Raw genomic sequence first — 20403 nt, forward strand, 5'->3', positions numbered from 1 at the left:
TAGGATATAGAAAACACCTGGCCGGCACCCGCGATTTCAGCTAAAATGACAGAGATTGCATACATAGCTTAGGTGGCAGGTGGGCCGTGCAAACAAACATAATTAACAAAAATCAAATGAAATAGCCTACTACGGGTCAGGGGTCAGGTGAGTGCGAATTCAACTCATTTTTGTAGTTTGTTGAAAGTTGAATACTTTACTGTGATGTATAGAAAGAACTTTTTGGAGAGGAAACCAAAAAAAAAAACATATGAAGTGCATAAAAGTTTGTAAAACTCGGTGCTACGTGCCTCTGAGTGCGTTTGCTACCGTTTTAAACATGATGCCATTTCCAACCACTTCCAGCTCTTCCAGTAGATTTCCTAACTAAATCATACAACACGAACGGAAGGTCTCGGCGTCAAAAGAACACTTTTTTCTCACTCAAATAACAACAAATTTCATTAAGGTGGCTACGGCCCTGATGATGATGATGTAAGTGATATGAAGAATTTATGAAACTCTACTAAAAGGTCGGGTGTATTGGTATTACAGGGGATGTTTCGATAGTCACTAGAGATGCGCTGTCACACAGAAGTGCGAAACGGACCATTAGTTCTTTTTTTTTTCACTTAAATTCATGTGCATTAATGCCGGCACTTAACTTTGTGTATGTTACTTATTCTAACTCTGGTATACTTGAGTGCAGGATAAAGATATAGTAGTCTACTAAAACAGGATGGTTATTGTTCTATGATATTGGAATGTCTTTTTTCTTTTTACAAACCAGACGCATGACTCTTGCTTTCTGGCAGGATTAAGATACAGTAGTCTACCAAAACCGGATGATTATTGTTCTACGATATTGCATTTGATTAGTTTTCTTCGATATTGAATATGTCTTTTTTTATAAACCAGACGCGTGTTTCTTGCCTCCAATAAATGACATAAATGAATAAAGATGAAAGCAGGAAACAATAATTCCCTTGGAAATAAATCACATTTCGCAAATAATAATCTAGGTTTTTTTAACGTTTCGCTTAGCAAGATTTGTTGAAACTAAATCGCCTTGCTTTGCAGCCCGATCGAATTTAGTAGACCCAGCTGCAAAATTGACAGCAAATTAGCAGAAAATAACTTTTCTAATGGATATATTGTACGCATTATCTGTATCGTAATTTTCTTTTCAGTAAAATTTCTCTCTGTGATACCGGTTGTCATGGAAACGTGACAGCACCGCAGAGAAAGCTGCCCTGGAATCGATTAATTGCTTCAATTTCCGATAGTATTAAGATTCTGGTTTGCTTTCCCTGTCACGAAATCCTTTATGAAGTTTGTGATTTTCAAGAAGCATTGAGACCTCATTACTCGATTGATTAGCACAGGGATCGATAACTATAATGATAATAATAATAATAGTATCGTGTCGTATATCTTATTATTATTCCCATTTTCTACAGTGAGCTTCTCAGACCTAGAGACGTTCATTTCCAAACCTTTTATACGGTTGCTACATGTACTAGTTGTCTTCGGAATGATGAAGACTGATTTTCTTCTCAATTTCGAATTCTCTGAGGGTTCACAAGTACCTGAATAAGAAGACTGGTGTTTTTATACAGTGTCAAAGTTATGTTTGTCCTAGAAAAACAGATACAAATGTATGTGCACAACCGAAACAGTCACAACTAAATGGCGCCCTCCGACAAATAAACCGACGTCATCAGGCGACTAACTGACGTCATTAGAAAATCGATTTTCGTCACCAAACATCCAAACTACAAAGAATTTTTACATCAAACATCAAACAACTGTGTCGTCTGTTTGCTATCCAGGCAAAGTTAAATGAGCTGTGACTGGGACTTGAATCAAATCGGTCACATTTCCTGATCTCACTCCAAGTTATAGGGACAACAAGCCCTCAGCTGTTCAACATCAAAAAAAAAAACCAATTATAACAGCCTCCCTGAAAAAAGAATCAATTTGCAGCGCAATCTTCTAGCCATTTCATGTGTAATTTCTCGACACAATTTACTCCACACGGTAGCGGATTCTCTCATTATTTTTATAATGGAACGAGGACGGTTTGAAAATGTAGCATCCATCGATGCAAGACCTCGTTATTCTCATCATCATCTATCAAAATTAACGCAGTTTCTTTTAAAGCTGCATTTGTAAAAAAAAAAATAATAAATAAGATAAAAAAAATTTAAAAAAAAAAAAAAACTGGGAGGGACATATCTGATGGGTAAAGACATTTACAGACGTTGACAGTATCTACTAATAAACTAAACTCTCTTTCATTCTCTCTCTCATTCTCTCTCTCATTCTCTCTCCTTATCTATTCGAATATCTATTCATCAATCACTGAAGTAGAAGACAGAATAGGAATCATGTTTGAAAGGTTTGATGATATTACCTGAACGACTGTAAGTCAATTTTTAAAGTAGTAAGCCCGCTTTTTTCTTTAGTTGCCCATAATATCTGCGCTAACATGATGTATTTTTTAAAAACGGGAAAAGTGTTATTTATAAATATGGGGGGAGGGGCATTTTAACGGACGCAATGAGATGGAGTTCATATTCCTACCAAAAAGAGATAAGAGTATAAAAATAAACCAACGATATACATAAACTCCAGCATGCGATTCCCAATTCAGCCACTGCAACTATTTGGCTGATCAATGTCTGTTGACACTAGAAAAGACCCCACCGGCTTGTATCCCCAGAGGGGGCTTGTAAGCCTTGTTCTAAACACAAAATAAACATAACAAAAACGTAACTAATCTCCGTTACCATCTGTGTCTACATTGTTATTTTCGTTCGGCCTCACCCTTGCTTATATTCTCCATTAAATCCCGGGCCTTAAATCATTGCAATAATATCTTTCGGATGGTTTCAGTGCTTGTACACGATGGAAATACCCCCCGAAGTGGAAAAAAACGAGAATCAATTACTCAGGTCATCAGCGGCGGTATGGGAAAAAGGTGCTCCCAAGTACAGCTCTACTCTCAGACATTCGAATTGCATTTAAAGTGCGTGGATGTGTTACCTAACTGTTTGGCAAATAAACTTATTTGATTTTCCGCTTTCAAGTGCACGGATACAATCCTGCATGTATTTAGTATGTATTTATTTGGCGACGTACGTGGGTTTGCAATAAGAATAGAAAAAGCGTGCGCAGCTGGTTTATTCAAAGGTAAAAGCAATGAACATTTCGTACATAATATAAGAATTAACATGTAAACTCTGTAATTACTTCCATAAAGTAAAACAGCAAAAAAAAAAAAAAATCCAATACCGATTTTTATTTCAAACATCGCCACAAATTTCAGCCATCCGGCACACTGGATATGAGAAGGATTATCAGAAATACTCATTGCTCCAACGGTTTATCTTCATCGCAACGGATTCATGTATCAAGAACAAAGAAATGTGCTGTCTATTTTATAAGAACATGGGTGTATATTTACCAAAATCCCATCACTAAAGGCGGCAGTGGTTCGGGCCCAGATTTTTCTTACTCGTCATAATAAATCTATATCGGCCACGATAATTACAAAGTGATTCCAATGTTTATCCGCTATGGCAATGTAGAGTAAAAAAACGAACACTTTGCAACCTGTTCTCATTTAAAATAATGGAGTGCGCTTCAATTAACAAAAAAATATATGCCAAAACTTGGCCAACAGCTGTATGGTAACCAAGAATACTATCTATCAGACAGAAAAAGAAACCAACTGTTAATATATCTGCACTGATAATACCATAATTTGGCTAATAATCCAGCCACAGGGCACGCAAACCAGACACTAATACGTCATATCAACAACCATCAATTATCTGATTCCACCGGAACAGGAATAGAAAAGTCGATTGTTTATTATGTCAACTATGATGTTTTCGTGCCACAATCTGTGGCACCACGATTTGGCTAATATACCTTACTACTTCTATATATAAATAGAATTGACACGGGCAAGTCAATAGCTTTTAAATCTCTAAATACTCAGTTTATCTGATGGCAACAAACACTGACCATTTTAACATTCATCATAATGACATTAGGGAAGGTACCAGAATTTGGCAGACACACCATGCAACAGACGCATAAACAGAAATCAATGGCCTAGTTAGGCTTGTATTCATCGTATTCAAGAAACCCAAATATACCATTTATTAAAAAGCATCTAAAGATAATGAACAAGAATAGTATACAATTTATAAAAAACAATTACCGAAGTTGTGTCGCTCTATATGTATCTATCGATGATCCGTATCTTTGTGTTATTTTGAATTGTATCGAAGTTTGGCTGATCAAGCCTATCGAAAGAGCGAATAAACCATGCATAAGAACATAAGAAAGAAAGAAAAAATAATATTCTAAACTGAAATTCAACCAATTTGGCCAACAATTGCTCAATTTATCTTCCTCGTTTAGCGACACTTAAGAAGAAATAAGCCAAATTCACCATCGTGAGTCATGTCTGTGTAACACCAGCGCCAAAAACTAAACAAACGTCATATATTTCTTAACCTTAAGTATTCAAAATCAACAAATATTACATGGTTGCTACATCATCAATCCTACTGTGTGTTGAAAAAGATCAATGTACACTTTAAAACTGTCAGTGGCAATATTTTCAACGACAACCACGGACCTCCATTTTTGTAGCGATGTTTATGTGCCCAGACTGTAATTGTGTCCGGGTGTAAATAAAACATGCATTTGCTTATAATTTCATCAAAATAAAAGCATTACGCTTTTTATCACTTAACTTTGACAAAGCGCCACAAAAGCCCTACAAATTATTAACCGGCCAGAAACATTAAAATCTGATAAAATCATCACGTAATAGTAGAACAGGGGCATATGCATCCGGGTACTTCCCTCGAGACGGTATGTTTTCCTCACTTAACTGCATTTAATGAAGTGCTGTGTTGAAAGCGCTTCCACTCTCTAAAGGGGGTCTATTTCATTCACGACTCCCTTGGTAAGTTTTTTTTTTTTAATTGAGTCATTCTATTATGAAAGCCATTATTACCAAACCCTCTTTCTAAGCAAATCAATATATCTCTTATTATTTAATCAAGCTAACCAATATGTCTATTTTTTAATCTTTTTTTTACTCAAGATTTTATAAAATGTTAAGGTTTGTGAAAGAAAACGGCCATAAAGTATTGCAAAATATCCCACAAACAGACTTTCCACAGATGCGAACACAACGAAACTTTTTTTTTATTTCAGACTCTATTGCCTTAAAAAATATGTCACAAAACTCACACATTTAACAAGATTATTCGCTTATATTTGTCATGACGAATCATGAGCTACTGTAATACCATTCTCGATGGTCAACTCTGGTATTAAGGATGCAAGAAATGAAAATTATTATTTTTCGAGCTCATCTTCCTGTGCAGCGTCTGCCTAATTCTACGTCCCGTCGTATTCCGTAGGTACTTTATTCTCAATGAATATATATCTGCTAACCATGAGCAGTGGAACGTTGAACACGTATTACATGGTCGTCGATAAATCAGGCCTGTGTGGTTATTTCTAAGCCAGAACACATTAGGCGTAATTCATACCCCGTAATGTTTGCCAGTATCTACCAGACGAAATCTAAGTAAGATACAGACTGAACAGTCCTATAAGGACGACATGACCAGATGTTATATCAGCGTCGTGCCATTTTTTATTTATTTATTTTATTTATTATTATTATTATTATTATTTTATTATTTATTATTTATTATTTTTTTTTTTTTTGCAACGGTGCGTTTCTTCATCACATTCAATACACGATTATTTTTTAACAAACGTGCATGCGCGAGGTAGCACCCACACACGAACAGGTACACACCACTGCAGGCATGCACAAACTCTTACATGCTCCAAAGCACGCACAAGCGCACGTTTGACTCATTCACGCAGCTGCATTTCGATAAGTCGCGTAACAACACGTGCACACGCGCAGATACACCGAAAGACTCGACTACAGTAACCAGAATACAAGCATACCACACTAGTTTAACCACATTATTCATTCTGTAGTGTTGCTCTTCTGTGACTTCTGGTAATTGTTATCTTTAAACAGTGTTTGAGGCAGTTAACCCATTTAGCCAATATTCCTTTATTCAAACATTGGCACCCATCGTATCCATGTATCAGATTTATAGTCTTAGGGTAAAATATACATCTAGGGTTCAGCGAAAGGTCTCTGTAAAAAAGCGTTATCCGCAGACTTCATCTCGAACAATATAAAATTAGAAGCGACAGTATACGTGCTCCACGCCACGGTTAAAAGGCACATATCTCAAATAGCGACCTGGCATAACCATATGCATCGATTTTGATCATCAGGAGAGGTGCGAAAGTTCGGTGTCCGAGTATGTGGAAACCATCGATCTTTCATCTGGCAAAATGGCTCCTCACCTGCCCACTCACCTGTGGACGCTTCGTGGTCAGACGGACGGCCTACACAAGAACGGGTTCGCTAAAAACGTTTTAAGATCACTTCAAGTAGAACGACTGCAGGGAAGAACGACTGCTGTACACGCGTAAACCCCCGGTCATAAAATTGGCGGTTAGCGCGCAAAGCACCAGGGCAAGATTCACCCCCACCACTCCGACGTTTTAGGTCGCATTTACAAAAGAAGAGCCTCAGACTAACTAGTCCGCAGATCCAATATGGCCGACCTAACCTTTATGGTCTCCTGACTACCACACGGGCCATCTCCGCAAGGACCTAGCAATTTAAGTTAAATTCAAACTGCAGGGAAGATGCGTGTGAATGCGAACTTAGAATGACCACTTCCGGGAGTTGGACTTACCTTAAAACGATTTTAAGCAGTCTGGGCCTGTTTAAGCCCACAGTGCACCAAAAGAACTGCAAATTGCACCGCTTAAACCGTGGCGTGAATACTCTACAACGGGTATCTAGGGGACGCGTGATAGCTAGCATCAATTACCACCAAATAAAATGATGCCCAAAATGGACTTTCGTGAAATTCACACGTATAATATTCGACTTACAATAAAAGTACACAGTAACAATAATGTAATTTCAAAATTGGGTCTGTTGCCATATGAATGGGTATATGAATTATTGACTGTCATAAGTGATTTTAAATGAGTTCTTCGTCATTTTTTGATGATGAATATAAATCAAATATGCCTAATGGTACAAATTGCAACCATAAGGGAAATGATAAAATTGCAAGTCCAGACAATGTTTTTTTTTTCATTCTTATCTATAGCAATCATTAAAAGATAAAACTGATAACAGACTACTTTAAAAACACAAACCAGTCATGTGCCCATTAAGAAGAAATCCCTTGATATTGCAGGTATATACCAAAAATAAAATGTAGCATAAGAATTAAAAAAAAGAATATATAAAGGCAAACATTTGGTGGATTTTGGATTTTGGTGTAAAGTATCAGTTTTACCCTAGGGGGTATGTACAAGTTTCTACTTGCGGTGCCCAACTTTGGCGGAAATATCCCTCACTAACATAAAAACGCTTGATTATAGTGACTTCAAAAGAATTTCGAAAAATACATTGGAGGACATTCTATATGGCAGTATGTAATAAACCAACTCCACGTTAATTATTTCATGGGTGACATTAAACATTGGACACCTATCATGCAAATAATGAGGTCTCCACACCGATACAAATGTCACATTTATCGTCTCGATGAGCTACTCACGTAAAACTGATAACGTATTTCTGCATGCAATATCACTTAAAAAGAGCTTACCTCTGGTAGATGTGAAATGCAAGAGCCCAAAATGCACATTCTGTACATGTGAACGAACAAAACATATCCATATGCTAAACTTCCGTCTCTATGTTAACATGTTTTAACTAGATACAAACCAAATAAGCATTCTAACGCTGGGTAGCCAGCGAAGACCCCCCCCCCCCCCCCTTGAAAATTAACCTGGATATTCAAACATTACGACACAAGTAAAGCGGAAATTTTTCTATCATGAGATTTCCCCCCTCGCCCCCCCCCTCTATATCTAAACAAACCCCAATCTCAAGAGATGCAAGAAAAAACAACGGTTTCACTGTTTTAACGGAATCTCTAGATACTCCTGTCACTTTGTCTGCCTTAAATTTTAAGAACGCAACTACCAAACCGGCTCCACTTAATGTGATAAGAATTCCATTAGCTGTAAATCGCGTGTTGACCCCAGTGCAGTGTTATTAAATTGCACAACTATAACAACGTTTTTTGTATGTAATAATGAAAAATCGATACTTAACCGGATTAACATTGTTTTAATCAGTCTGACTGTAAATCACAACAAACCCCATGTTGAATCAAAAACCGTGTATGCTTTAGGAGAAATACGATTAAGTCATTAAGACACGCAATTAAACAGTGGTTATTTATAAGCTTTATCTAATTACAGGGTACATAAAAATCATAGAGGGTGATTGCATAGAACATCAACACACACAACGTACTAAATATATACACGATTTTAGCCTCAGCGTTACTATATGGAGAGAGAGAGAGAGAGAGAGAGAGAGAGAGAGAGAGAGATGACACATTCCCAGGGAAGAACACATTTTGCTTGTTTATCAACACCACATTCCTCTATGTTTTTATTTTTTATTTTTTCTATTTTTCTTTATTTACTTATTGGTGATATTCGTTTTGCTCTATACACATGTTTATGTGAAAACATTTTATTTGGCTTTTCATAATAAACACTAGAAATCACCAACCTGCCTCTAGTTTTCTCCAATAAGTAGAGATTTAGTAGTGCGTTATTTTCCGTATGTTGAAGGTTATACGTAGTTTTATCTAATAAGTGCGCACTGACCGGGGAAGTGATAAAAAAGAGAGAGAATTCAAAGAATAACATAAAAAGGAGACGTCTTGGGGTATATTCAACATGTCGCTATTTCCCCATTTTTTTCCATATGCCATTCCAGCCACACTGACGGACATGAACAAATTGTATCACAAACCCCGCCGAGACCGACACAGGCGCATGTTTGCTTTCCAGCTACGTCCAACGCACGCCCCACCATACATACACTACTATCTTTCACCGTGCACAAATTTGTCCTAAAAGTCAGTTTACCTCTATTCCATTTTTCCACTGTGCACGACCTTTCTTTCTCGGTTGATATTTTTACAGGGGAAGGAAATAATGACATCTCGTTTATCAACAGCGAGAAAGAACCCGCAGCGGCCATCAATTACATCTCGCCCTAAAATGGCACCAGGCGTGAAGGATTTCTATCCTTGTTGCCCCAGTGTATAGAATATTTGAATACTTAAAAGTACGTGCCAAGAGCTGCTTTTTTGATGAGAAACGAACGTGATACTCGGTATCGCATTAAATCGCTCATAGTATCATAGTTTTGTCTAATCGGATGAAAGCAAATCAATTAAATTACAAGCTCACACTTATTCGTCTACGTCTTATCCTTTCTCGTGCTGTGGGCCATTTTGAGCGCAAACGGCACTTTCGTTGTTAAAAGTCAACAGATTTTGCAAAAGATAAAATGATGCTGTATAGATCATGCAAATGCCCCAATCCAAGAGACACGTTCGGTCTACGTGGATCGATCCAACTTCGAGGGGACTCTCGCTGAATGCAGCCAAACAGATTAACACGCCTCCTCCTGGTGTTGAGTAGAATGCAGAAAAACTGTGGATTATATATACGGGTACGTTGGAAACAAGAGAATGCGTGTGAATCAGTTAAGCTGATTGCACTCAGCGAGAGTCCCTGCAGAGTTGGATTGATCTACGTACACTGATGGTGTCTATGGGAATGGGGTATAAGGTGCCGTTTGATTACAGTACGCCATGCAACTCGACACGACAACCCGAAACAACTGAATGAGAACGATACATTCGTTTGTCTATGAATGGTCAGCTAAGATCTGCGTCTTACCTCGTAGATACCTTTGACCATCTGTTGCATTGGCTTTATCCCCTAAAATCCTTTACTTCGCCTTCCATTAGGTCCAATCGTCTAATATAGATACATGAGTGAGAGTGGAGCTGCAGCATTCGCCAAACTAACAGATTTTGGAATGGCCGTATATCGTACATGTAGTACTTAAAGTGAACGTACATGGAGCATTGGCACAAGATGGCACCATCAGCGGATTTTACTGGCTGCATTGAAAAATCATCTGCTTCACACCTACCGTCATTTTGCAATGTAAGACATAAAAACACCTGATTATGAACACATTTCAAGGTAACTTTTTTTACATTTGGCTTAAGCAAAATAAATCATTGCATGCTCTTTCTGCGTTTCTACTTTGCGTAAGGTGCAAATATACTTGTAGCGGAGGTTGTCATCAAGTCTCAGAGGGTTTAAGACAATCTTCAACAAGGAATTTTAGACATTTTACGACATGAAATACAAACCTGTATATAACGACAGGTATCTTTAAGAGAAATGCAATTCGTCCAGGCAATCGCTAGCAGCTGCTCTACAGGTACTTGTACGTTCTGCGTGCATGGCTACACGGCTTAACAGCGTTCTCCTAGACTGATGCGTATTCGCGGTATTTTTACGCAGGCCGCTCCGTAAGATTTCAAGGACACGTTATACTTTAAAAACAGAAATCACACGTGAATAGCCGATTGCGATCTCTTTGAACAGTATACAGGATATACAGGTACTGCTTGTAGCTTTTCCTTATATTCTCTCTTATTAGATAAATTTATCCATTTATTACAAAAAAATAATAATAATAAATGGTGTCACTTCAAGAACGTGCGGAGCGTTTCTCGGAAAATTAAATCACGGGATTCCATAACCCGCACTACTGTCACTTAAATCGAATGATTGATGTGCTTATTTAAATAAAACCGACCACCATTGTATAAAAAACAAAGGCTAATGTTATCTGTAAGTATCGATTTCAAGGAATTCAAGAAAGGTTTATATCCATCCCACTAGGGACAGCGTATTAAGAGTCCTATCAAGGCACATTTAATGTGTTTTAATCATGCAAAAATCACCTCATTTGCTTTCCATTTTCTCTATCTTCTGTTACATAAGCATTTTTTCTCCCCTATTTTGTGTGATTTTGAACCTTTGACTTGTTGCTATGACTCTTCTCGCGCTTTACTGAGGGGGAGGGTGGATCCCATGCATTGACGCTGTTTCATTAAGATTCTATTGACTGATTCGCCTTATTTCTGGGGTTTTGTTCTATTATTCATAACGTGTTTATCATTGTTCTTTTATACTAGTGTGTTGTACTCTGTACGTTGAAAATAATACGTTGAGACAAAGAATTGTTCACACACATGTACATGTACGTGTATATATTTCTACCTACTGCTTCATTAGTTATGAAAATTTCCATAATATTCAGCACACTCATTTATGTAAATGCTATATGGACCGGTAACCTAAATCACTGGAAATATTATTATTATTATTATTATTATTTGATGACAAACTACAGTACTTCACATCACTAAATGCTTGTGGATCTTTCAAAATATATGCACTCCTTTCTAGCATTTAAACTTACAAAAACTATTAGAAATGCAAATTTCCTTAAATACTACACAGACAGCTTCATGATGATAAAACTGCAAATTACTCTGACAAAATAATTTTTTCACCACTCTCATTTTCTGGCTTTTGAATTAACCCTCAGGGGGGCTCATTTACAAGACGTCATTCTACGCGCATACTCCACTTCTTCGATTCTAATAAAACCGACTTTTGTCACCAAGAGCTTAATCAATTGGGACAAATACGTACAACCATGAGTAAATTCGAAGACATTATAGAGCGACATGTCGTTAAGGTCAAGACAATGATATATGTAACATTGAAATAATGTATTTGGTCGGCGTAAAAATCCAATAACGCCTTACTGCTGCATCAGATTTGAAAAAAAAGGCACGCAGCACTGCTAACCCCTCATACGTTTAGACTTTATTGAATCGATTAGATATTAATGTCCAACGTTAATCTACTGGAACGCGACGAAATGCGATGCTTAATAAACATGATATAATCTGCTTTAATTGAATTTAACACTAACGCACCGTAGACCTTGAAGCAGTGGGGCGATCGATACGTTACGAGAACATTCACCTTGCAGCCTACGCACACACCTGTGCATACACGCTGTTGGTTTCTAGCAACCCGGTAACTCTTACGCACCAAACCAACATAGCTTTGTTTCATGCATAAAATACCCATAAATATCCATAAATCCAGTCTACAGTATATCCGGACAGTAGACGACAAAAAACAAAACGAATAATCCTTCCTCTCCTGGGATGGCCCAAATATCATTGAGACATAGACCCCATTCCCAGAGATTAGATCGATCCAAACTAGATCGACCTAACTCCCTGGGGGTTCACGCTAAATAGCTGTCAGTCGAGCGGACACGAAAGTTAATTACCCCCTAACAGCTTGTAGTAGGCGGGACGGACATTTAAGCCGGATTATCTGACAGTAATCTAGTGAGACTCCCTACGGGGATAGATCGATCTAAAATCTATGGGAATACGCCCATAAACATGTATGTATCTTGACACATTTTATGCATCGATCTAATTCCTACAATTGGCAATTTCAGGAACTAGACCAGAGAAGCAGAACGGAACAATGCAAAAAAAGATGTGTAAGTTACGGATGGTTCCATACAAAGAACTTATCCCGATCACGTACTTTGATGATCTCCCCATTCATCCTCTAATGTAGAAGGCATCTGCTAGGCTTGCAATATATATTTGCATGGAACCGGATGCGTTTCACTAGAAAATTGTCATGCTAGGTTTCTTCGCCGCCAAAGCTGTGTTGCAAAAGTAAATATAATCCCTTCAAGTTCTCTTATCTTTTCCAGATTTCTAAAGCAGACCTATAAGGTAGACGACAAAGAGTGATAATAAAAGCCTGCTGCCGTTCCATTTTCTGACCCAACCACAAAAACAATGGTAGAACTGACCTAGCTGCTAAAAAAACTATACGTGTTTGATTTCTGCCCTGTATATTCTTACCTAACGCACCTAAGTGTATAATTGACTGCATAACAGTACGGATTGTTCGACTTTTGATTTCTATTATTTGGAACAAAAACAGTACATTTTCCGAAGCCAACTAACGCTGTGAGACCGCCTGACCTAGACCTGTAGCTAACAGCTATACCGCGGCCGTCCCTCATTTGATTATACTGCCTACTGAAAAATGCGTTGATCTATAGTATCAATTATTTAGACGCTGTAACGTCAATTTACCTTAATATAGAACAATTATTGTCTGACATCTTTATGCTAAAATATAGGCTATATGGACGAAATACTAACCCATGGCGTTATAGCCACTACCTGTGTTTACTCGAACAGGTGCGACTCCCGTGTTGTAAATAAATAAACAAATCAATAAACAAGCCCAGCGATCACTTATAGAGCTGACATAATGGCAATTAACAAACCGCTTGGAGCCCGATATTGTAAATAAAGATAACCATATTACAAGATCTGCTCCAAAGGGCAGCCGAGGTTGGAAGCATATTGGTACCCAAATTATTCCGTAATGCCTTCCATCTGCTTTGCCCCAAGGGGGATATTATTCTTAGGACTCTCTTCAATTTATTGCTTTACCCCAGTACCTGTGCACCATTATCTGTTTCACCTCTTCAGGACCCTCACGGGCTCGTTCACACTTCCTTGTCGATCCTTCATGACCCTCTGTGTTGGTCTAGAACTGGTTTTCCTGCACTTCAGGGGGGTTTGGGGGGGGTTCTCGCTTTTGATAGGGGGAAGAAAAATAATGCTATTTGTTCCACTTTTAAGTCGCTATAATTTCTTAAAGTTATATCAGTTGTGCTTTAAATAAGATTTCTGCTTCAATTAACAGAGTTGGTCCTTCAATTCTCAATGATAAAGGACATTGTGTCAAGTTTCTTTTAATGCATGCGCCCAAACCATGCACTCAGAACAGCCCCAAAACGTACAATGTACAATGTACAACGTGTACTGCAGATTTCAGTCCTATCCAGATCGATAGAAAAACATGTTTATGGCCATGTTTGGGCACAAAAGGTGATTGTTACAAGTTAAAATGTGTGGACCAAGTGATGCAATACATGTGAATACCGGTTCCTACATGTCTCAAATGTTCCCCTTCCAGTTAAGACATTTCAAAGTGACTCTGCGCCGCTCCTGGACCTCAAACCGATCCAGGCCCTGCATATAGACTTCAACTTGCCTACAGTGTAAACTTAGACTTCGATTAAAATTGAATTTTCGATTAGTCTCGCTGTCCCGCCAATGTGTTATTTTTGCATACACTTATGCCAAACCTGTGTTGGATAAGATAAAAGAAAGCGTTTTTACCGTGTAAAATCGATCTTCTCTCCCTGCTTTCGTTTATCGTGTGTGTGCCTTGATTTCACATTAAATATTACCTTTCATTAAAAACACAATATCATGCTAGAGAAAGAATAACACTATTGACGGTAGTATTGGCTGATGCGTCGGTTTGAGGGAGGTGGCTAAATTCAATAGAGGCCTTTTTCATTCTACTTGAGCATGTGTATCAAACGCCAAATCAACGTAAGCTCAATGAAGAAAAATGTATTAATTAACTTAGAATCCTCATATTTTCAAGCTATAAAATAAGCCATTTCATTTACAGCGCTTGCAATGTTCAAACACCGGTCTTTAATTGAAATGCATCTGAATAACGTCGCCATTCCATTTGGTTGTTAAAATAGGACTATAGGGATATGATTGTTTAGCACAAAAGTATCTTAATGTAACTAATTGCAAAAAAAAGAAATAAAAATAGTATGTCATCGGCCTAGAAGTCGCCACATTTAGTATGACTGCATGGAACATGCATTTCACTCAAGGACTGCATATATGGCAGTGTCCATTGCTGACTACCATCAGATATCCGACTGGGCACCATTCATCGTATATTATCGTATATTGTTCTTATTAAATGTGTGTAACAATATATTACAGGGGGTATCTCACCTCCTACTGCGTGTTAATAAAATTCGGTAACTTAATTTAGAAATCGCTGCACGAAAACATAACTACCTTAATTGCTTCAGCATATCCGTTCCGCTTCAATACAAGGAGTTTAAAATCTTCCTTTTTGTCATCTCTATAGGGGGATCACAGCCGACGGTCATCCTACAACTGACCGCTGTCCAGTATTGTCCGTGCACATAAGCTATGTAGATATATATCTTATATGTGAAATTGGCTGAAACCATCTAAGAACACTCAAAACCAATGCCGTGAAAGTTATGCATTGCGCATTAAATCGCAGTCTCCACACACTGTGTAGCTATGGCTGTACATCATTAAATGGACCGACGAAATTAATAGACTGCAAGCTCTTTCTGTTATGCTTTCTTACTCTGTAAAACCTACAGTGCACATTTGGTTTTCAGGGGTTGGTTTCTCTGCCAGGTTGTGTTAATGAGGTGTGAGTAAAGGTGAAGGTCACGACATGGCAAATGTATGTACTAGTACATGTATCAGTCCACGTGCACCTTTGCCCCCCTCCCACCCCCACCCCACCTCACACACATACTTTTATGGTAGGACACCATTCCTGCATATACCAGTGCTTGCTATACTTATATATTGCTATACCAGTGCTTGCTATACTTATATATTGCTATACCAGTGCTTGCTATACTTATATGAACACCCAGAGAAGCACAACAGTACAGGCAGAACCATACCATCAAGAAGGTATAGGTTCATTGTTTACAAAATCATCTGAACTTTATCATCCGCCTCCTGTAATCTTTTCATCTGATTTCTTCCGTTTTGGGGAGTTTGGGGGACTGACTGGACAAGTTGATTTAAAAAAGGGTGAATCAAGGTCCTTTTCCAGACGAACGATACACTTAACTGGAGCGGTACAGTTTGACGTATTTGCGTTACCAATCACACGAGATGAAAATGAACGTGAGCGTAATAACAGGAACAGCCTGCAAATATAGGCTTTCCGAAAAGAAATTAGATACGGTATATGGATGCAACAAGTGAGTGGGGACCTGAGACATTATCAGGGACACAATCCTTTAAATCATCCTTGGTACATATTCGTACATGGATCATGGGATATGAAAATTTTTATCCAACTGAACCGGGACACAAAGTCGATAAAATGTCGTGACAGAGTTCTGTCAATCAGGCAATGGCGTGAAAGCACATTTCCAAATCAATAATCACCGATAATCAATGCACCAGTATAACATGACCTGATTCGGTATACGAGTAGCTTCAAAACGCACCGTAAGCAATATGGCTGACATCCCGCAGAAACTATAGGACGACTACCACTTCGATACTGCTGTAAAAATTCCGTCAGCTGTACGAGTTATGTATTAGTACCAATACAGCTTTTTTTTTCAAAATAAAGGACAAAATAAAGAACTTTAATCAGGGTTATTTCCATTCCACTATTTTGGTGTCGTTCGAATCAAATTCAATGCAGCCAAGCTACCAAGCTAAACAAAAAATGATTGATTTTTCATGTTATGTATTGTGATCTATTTTTGCTAAAATAACATAACACAGAATAAAGCCTGATATACCCGTTTTGAGACCGGAATGTAAACTCAGCAACACAACGACATATATATACAGAAATAATGTAAAACCTGGAAAAATATGGGGTCCCCTAAGACCTATAAATATTGGATTACACGGGCGATAAACCATATTTCTGTGCATTTGAAACGACCTAGTGGTGTGCGGTAAGAATATAAGTAAAAGCCCATGTGCAAAACACACAAAACGAATCAACACGGCTTCTTGGACCAATTTACTTAACTCAAAAAACTCTTGCGCGTTTCAAGAAACCAAAACTGAAAGCCCATTAAATATCTGCCGATGTTATGCGGACATAAAGACATAACTGGTATTGCGAATGTAAAATTTCCTAAGCAAATATGCATATTATGCATAAATTAGCCTATCACTCAGCAGAACGGATGTTTAACTCACGTTGGTTTTTAGCTCCGGATCTTTGAAAACCGCCAACTAACGAGACTCAGGGTTCGCTAGCCTTACCTGGGGGTCCAGTCTCTCCGGTCCGCAGAATTGTTGCCATTGTATTAGCTGCAAAAGCATCTCCGATTAGTTATTTCTCCCTCGGCTTTCAAAATCTGGACGTTCGCCTACCAAACATAATATTCCAGAGTCCCACGGGGCACAGAAAGTCGATAATGATAGAAAATGAATTCAGGAAGTCGACCAGTACCTTTGTGTCCGTCTCGACATGGTTAGTGTATGTGTAAGAATCTATTTGTTGAACTCCTCGGTCTCGTCTCCTTGGGAGATTATCTTGGGGTTTAAACCCTACTCAAGCCTACTCAACTATCTCTTAACTGTTCCTTTACATTTTGACCCTTCGGTGTACGGTGTGGCATCGGCACATTTTATGTTACCCTTCAAGATCTCCTCAGAATCTAAAAATCCTATTGTGTGCTGTGAATTAACGTTGCGGCTTGCTCAGCCGCAGGCTTTTGAGAACCAGCTATATATATTAGCCCTTTCCATTAAAATTATCAACACGTTGCTTTGCAGGAACGCCGGCTTCAAAGCTGATGACATTTGCCACGCGAGTCCTTATCAGTTTCGGAACATCCTCAAAACCGTCACGGGACGCCAAACTAATTCGTAACACTAATGCGCGACACGATCGTGGTTCCTGAAACGATTCGCATTGTCAGAAGCAGCAGCATGAAAGGATATAACTGTCAAAACAGGCCGATGTCACTTATTAACTGGCTGCAGACATTTGCTATTGTCTCTTGGCCGGGCTGTTGTTGTTGTTGTTCATCATATTTACCTTGATTGAAGCAGCTAGCATATCTGGATTATTGTTCAATTACCTCTACTGTAGCCCTAAATGAGAAGGCATAAATATCCCAGTTCAATAAATTGTCGTCGTTGTGCAAGGCACGGAGAAGAATGAAGTCTTCTCACGTAACCGATTCCAGAGAACCAAACCCAGCACAGGTGTTTATGAACTGATCTGAAAAAACTGTTTCCCATTGCATTGGGTTGGTTCTGGTTCTGGTTTGGCTGCAAACAGCCAACAGCTATCCAGTCCGACTTGAAAGTTCGTCCAAAAAAAAGTGCAGAGGTTTATCGACAGTTTATGTTGTCCTTTCGTCTAATGTGGTTATTATAAACCTACCTCAAATAGTTCAGTTGTTGTTGTTGTTGTTGCCATTAAGTCTAATAGTGATTCTGACACGTCGGGGTCACCTGTGATTAAACGGTGTCACATAATCTACCTGTAGCGTCGTGTCAGTGACATTTAATACGCGTCACCTTCAGTGTCCCCGTTTCTGAACACAGTCATCTCATGAAAGTACATCTGAGAAGTGTCACTGGCACTATAATCACCTTACACAATTACACTGCTTCTCGTATGGCACTTATGGGATACCCAACTGTCAGTGGCCGTTGTTGTTGCTACACAAGTTTACGACAGATGATCAACACATGGATCAATGGCGACAGCTCGGTGGAAAACTTGCTAAATGGGTTCTGGTTGACCCGCTATGTATACAGAGACACGGATCAGCGCTGATTGCTGAGCATCCCTGTGTTAATTACTCTCGAGGTTTTAAAAATGGCTCGGGTTGGTAATCAATGCCGGTGACAAGCGAGGCCATTGTTAGCGTTACCGGCCGCCTTAAACAAGTCTGTCGAAACGTCGATATGCTCTCTCTTGATCGCGGGCCGTGAAAAATCAACGTTGCATTGGAGGGAGGCTAAAGGTCCGGTCGTTAATAGCTTCAATTGGCTATGCTCTCTACTCAACCCATACAAATGACCGCGTTAAGCTGCGGATCGAGCGAAAGTGAGGAGTTTACCAACTTCCTGTTTTGAAATGGGATGAACGTCTCGTAAAGGGGCGTGTGCAACGCCAGTTCAGTTAATGCGGTCAGTAAACTTACAGCTCAAAGAACCAGGGTGTTAAGAACAACCAACGCAATCCTATTCCCGTAAAAACCGACAGCAATTAAGGCATGCAGATGGAAGGTTGGGGCAAATGCACACATTCCCTGGCGTCACATTGCATTCATGCCGTATATTTCCTGATATTTCACGTCTTGAAACTTGTTTTGTCAAGCCGGCGCTGAACGCGTCCGACCGTGGCGCTCCAGTTTGTACACTTGCGTAACCACATGGCGGCAAGCGGCCGTAATCGCTGTGTAATACCGGTATTTGTACGGTCAGGTATGGTACTTCATGTATAGTCGAGTGGGTATGGCTGGGAAAGCGAGAGCCAGAAACTCGAACCAGAACCAGTGAATGAGGTTATGGCAGCAATCTAAAGGGGCGTGAAATTAGTACCATGTTAAAGACATGTTGTTGAGGAGAGAGAGAGAAAGAGAGAATGAGAGATCTTAACATGCAAACGGTTCGCTCACAAATATAACACGCTCGCAGGGAGAACTTGCGAGAGGAGAGACAGAGGGCGACGATTATTTGAGGTAGGAGGTATAAAATAGTATTAAACTCCAAAACCATTGGTTTTGGAAGGGGGAGAAAATTAGTTGCGCAGTAGCTGTAGGTGCCAAACAATTACCCAACATATTAAAAAAACACGTATGCCATCAGTTAGGTTGCACGGCGAAATAAATGAGCAAAAAATCCATCATCACTTATTATCACCATTTAGTGATTACGTTACTTAACGTGATACATCAATTTATTTACGCATGCGTTCCATACTATTGTTTTCATCAATACCAGTACGACCTTGGCTTTGATCGAAACTAGCATTGTTCCCATTTTAGCGGAGACGATGCATTTGTCTCAGTGCTTGTGACCGCAGTATCCATTTCGCTACCAGCGATTGCTCTGATTGGTTAGTTCTAAAAGCTTCCAGTCAAAAATAGAATTAAATCTACTTAAAATATCTCGGTTGCTCTTTCCTTTTTCAAATACATCATTTGCCCCAGTCACTTCTATTCATAATTCCCTTCTTCATTCACTCATTGGTAACATCTTTAAAAGATGAATAAACCATAAAATTGCACGTTTAAAAAGACGTTAGTTTTCATGAAACCAGATCAACTCACATTCGTTCAAGACACCAATGCAAGTAGTTAAGTAGGTCCCAAACGCTGAAATCATCTAAAATTTATGTAATTGGGGTTGCTACTTTTTTCGCACGCAAAAGTCAATATTTTGTACACCTTAAACGACTACTACGTACATGAAATAAATTATAGCGTGGCTTTTTATATCGATCAACATTCATTCGGATTCATTCCTTAAGGAAGCCTTGACACACCAGACATTCAAAGCGTTCCCTCCCCCTTGCAGCATGTTGGTTCTTCGCTGTCAATGCTTGCGTTGTTTATATAACATAAATGATTGAAATGTGTGTCAGTTTTGGAAGTGA

At 38.9% G+C, this 20403-nt stretch overlaps 1 protein-coding gene across 5 annotated transcripts in view; it reads right to left on the reverse strand.

The window, feature by feature from the left end:
- The window catches only part of LOC106160576 (glycine receptor subunit alpha-3), a 59296-nt gene that overhangs the window by 13794 nt on the left and 25099 nt on the right, over positions 1–20403 (reverse strand). Inside the window, exon 1 of one of the 5 annotated variants that reach the window (XM_013537241.2) lies at positions 15051–15270. The exons of 3 other annotated variants lie outside the window; for them this stretch is intronic. The gene's annotated coding sequence lies outside the window, so the exon portion shown is untranslated. Of the gene's footprint in view, positions 1–9906; positions 10060–15050; positions 15271–20403 lie in introns of those variants that run through there. One more of the 5 variants, XM_013537234.2, reaches the window with a different exon arrangement.

Source organism: Lingula anatina, chromosome 8 (assembly GCF_051362555.1).
Source record: "Lingula anatina isolate TDL-2025a chromosome 8, LinAna3.0, whole genome shotgun sequence".
NCBI lineage: Eukaryota > Metazoa > Brachiopoda > Lingulata > Lingulida > Lingulidae > Lingula > Lingula anatina.